The sequence below is a fragment of the Saccostrea echinata genome, unplaced genomic scaffold, assembly GCF_033153115.1.
Source record: "Saccostrea echinata isolate AGI-Se365-2 ecotype Australia unplaced genomic scaffold, CSIRO_AGI_Sech_v1 ptg000038l, whole genome shotgun sequence".
Classification (NCBI taxonomy): Eukaryota; Metazoa; Mollusca; class Bivalvia; order Ostreida; family Ostreidae; genus Saccostrea; species Saccostrea echinata.
In genome coordinates, this window is record NW_026889787.1 from 1,194,080 (window position 1) to 1,198,071 (window position 3,992).

Sequence of the window (3,992 nt, forward strand, 5' to 3'; positions counted from 1 at the left end):
TGGTCATTTGGTAGTTCACATTGCAACTCATTATCATCATGATTCTTCGGAAAATATTTTACACCTGTTTACAAACTTACTTGACCCTATAGCATATAGTGGCTGAGATATGATACAAGACATTAAACTGGACAAAGGGGATACTCCAACTTAGTTCTTCTCAACTTTGTTGACGTGAAATAACTACAGTGTTTAAGGTACATGTGTCACCTGCATTCCTATTGACTCTAATATTTACCTTGACCAGCAAAAGATATTATCACAAGAAATCAATATGTGAAATATCAACTCCCTGTATCACTTCCCATGTAAAAGTTATGGTCAATGTTATCTTTTAAAAAAGAACATCATATCTCCATTTTGTAACTGCAGAAAGGTCTTGTCACAAACAACACACAATTGAATATAAGTATCCAATCACACTTTATTCAAAAGTTATGGGTTGTGATATCTACAGTATGACAGACAGATAGACTGATAGACAGACACCTTACAAAATTATCACTAAGTTTGCTATGCTTTGCAGAAGACACAAAAGTGCCATTGTTTTGGAGAAAAAAGAAATTACAAGGATATCCTGGTTTCGTGTAAATATTACACTCTTTGTTGTCACCACTTACATTACATTTTGTACTTTCTTCTTGTTCCATTTCTGCAGAAGCTGTTACCATTTTTTGTACCAGTTCTTTCCTGCAGTTGGTGCATACTCCTGCAAAAATTATGAAAATGCAAAAATTTTGAATGCATGCACAAAAATTAATGAAGCAGAGCCTCCCTTCTTTCTGCATCAGCACAGTCCAGGAAATACATTTACTTACTTTCAAACAAAAGACATGATGGAAAATAATATTTTACCAAAACAGACATACAAACTGATAATTTGCTTCAAGATACACAATACAACATATTTGCATGTACTTGTCTGTCAGACAAAGGAACAGAGAGACAAGGTGATTGCAATAAAATCCCTTTCTTACCAAAATATGTGTTTGAGAACACGAATGCCCCTGCTAAACACATGCTCAAGCATTGAGACAAAGTGATCCCTACATGCTTCTGCTGGCTAACAGCAGGCATAATAAAAATGCATTATAGTGTAGTTATACTGAAAAGAAAAACATCAGCAAACCTGAACCAATTTGTACAAGGACATCATGATGTTTCTTGAGAAAGAATGATTGTTCTTTTGTAATGGTTCCTTTTGAATTGCTCCGGCTCTTTTTGGCACATTTCCATCCTAAGGAACACATCTTGCTTGATCTCCACCCAACCCCAAGAATGTATCTATAGTTCAAGAACAGTTTAAAAATAAATAACACAAGCAATCTGGAATGCACTTGTGTATATGACATTTTATAAAGGCAAAAATCATTATAATGTTGATGTAGGGCAACATATCAAAATAAAATAAACAAGTGTTTGAGAATACAATATATATTGCATGCTCAAGAAGCTTGTATATTTACCAGAAATTACATACATAATACATGTAACGTATACAAATGTATAGTGTAATACCTGTGTTTTGGGCAGATGGTAAGTGTTTCATCTTCCTCATTAAAAAGGCCTACCCTCGTCTTTAAAGTCACATTCATTTTGTATACTTCTGCGATTGATGGAAAGCTTCTGTAGATGTGAATCTACAGAATTTTGGCAGCAGGTCAAGGGTAATATTTTTTCGGGCCAAGTCTTCTTGTAATCAATCAGTCCACATCCAGAAGTTGATGATGATCCAAAACTGCACACAAACTGAGTCACACCTAGAAAACAATACAAAACTATGATGAAGATCAACTATTTTTACAAAATTTGAATTGAAAATCCGTTGAAAAATTTTTTAAGAAAATTCGGTGAACTAAAACACTGATATTAAAAGTCATGAAGGGCTCCATTGGAAAATTTCTGATAGAACAAAGTATAGTTTTCGTGGAATGTGGTTTTTGACAAGGTCTAATTGTGATTTGAGGCTTGATCTTTGACCTCAAAATGTACCGATGTCTTCCTCTCATCACCCATGATGAATGTGTGACAAAAAACCACCAAAGATGATATAGCCCATGGTGAAGCTTTAGTTGAAGTGAAGAATTACCTGAACATATAATTCAGAATTTCAAGGTAAAGATCAAATACCAAGGTTTACATCAGATTTGAACATGCCATTCAGTAGATTTCATCATGGTCTATTTACATGTGATAATTGAAACTAATTTACCTTATGGTTTTCTCACAAAAGAGCTAACTGTAAAATTCAGAAGTTCAAGGTCAAATATCTAGGTCAAGGTCAGAAGTGAACATGCCATTTAATAGATCTCGGCACGGTCTATCTACTTGTACTGTTTGAAACCAATCAACAGGTTGGGCACAACACCACAAATGCGAGAGTATCCCAAATGCGAGGCTGTCACTGTTTTGCAAGATGAATTTCAAGAAAATTTGTCTGCTTTATAATAAAAAATTAAATGTCCGAGTTTTGTTCTCTAAGTTATAAAGGCTCATCTTTAGGACATACTGAAAAATGTTTACAAAAAGCATTCATGCATTTCATGTACAGTTTTCGCGATTATAGCTGCACATGTTCTGCAGCTATAATCTCGAAAACGGCAAATTTACAAATGTTCTTCTTTTGTAAACATTGTTTAGTTAAGAAATAATGTAACAATTTTAAACATCTATCGGGATATAAATACAGGTTGTTCACATTATTACTTATATTTACATTTATGACTTATTCATATTTTATATTTTCCTGATTACAATATTTAACGCGTGAAATATTTTATTTTTCAAACTCAACGGCACGTATTTGATCCATTGATTGTGCGTCGACCTTTTATGATGTCACTGAGAAATTATGTCGAATGTTTATGACGCGAGGTACCGTGTTTATAGGGATATAGATACGTGTTACTCTTAATAGTGCTATACAAAAGAAAACATTTGCAAATGTAAATATTATATCATAAACATGAACCCTTTTAACTTTGAGATCAAAATTAGGAAATTTATTTTTTTAGTACTTGAAAAACTGACAAATATGGCTGAAATTCATCTTGCAAAACAGACACAGTCTCACATTTGCGGAATAGTCTCGTATTCAGCAATTGTGCCCAACCTGATCAAGGGCGTAGGAGGAATAGCACCCCCCCCACGTTCTTGGGAAGTCAAAATTTCCTATAGTAAATACTTATAAATCCTGGTTCTCCTCCCCTCCCACTTTTAGGGTCAGGAGCAAATTTTGAAACCAGAGTTGAGTCTGTTATCCTAGTTGCCCTCCCCCTTTTCGATTCGATATTAGCCACCTAAAGTTTTGTCAACTTGTTGTGGTGCTGATATCTTAACATCATATTTTGGTGTACTGGATCTGGAATAACAGACTGCTGTTGTCGAATGCAAATGAATGCTATACTGTACAGGTAATGAGGTATACCGGGTATGACTATGAATTTTATGAAATATTGTTTGATATATTACTTGTCAATAGAACAGTAACATTATGACAGACATACAGGAGTGGAAATCTTATCAGTGATTAATGAATATGCTCTAAATAATATAGTCCGAAATATCTGGCGTTTTCCAGGCTTTTTGATATTTTATGTGCCGGGAAAACGTCAGAACCAGCGCAATTACAAAAACTGGAAATTTCGCCGTCTCCAGTCAGAGTTGATTTTCCATACCTGGGAACCGAATTAAATGCCGTTGTCACAATTTATCAATGGCACAATGCTTCTAGTACTCGACAATATCGATGAAAAGAAAACATCACTCATCATTTCGATACAGGACTTGAAAAAAAAATTTAAAAATGTGTAAATGCACGAAATGAAAACAAATCTCGAAAGTCAGATAAAATGTTTCCATCGGATTATATATTTTATAAACAAACCATAAAAACGATGTTGGTGAGTACTAGAAGCATTTAATCTCGGTGGAGATTCGGCTGGGCTAGATATTTGGTCTGACGCCCACCGAATCTCGGGACAGTCCTTCAT

The 3,992-nt window shown here is 34.5% G+C and overlaps 1 pseudogene; it reads right to left on the reverse strand.

The window, feature by feature from the left end:
- Positions 1 to 284: 284 nt before the first annotated feature.
- LOC133200326 (uncharacterized) lies at positions 285 to 3,992 on the reverse strand (annotated as a pseudogene).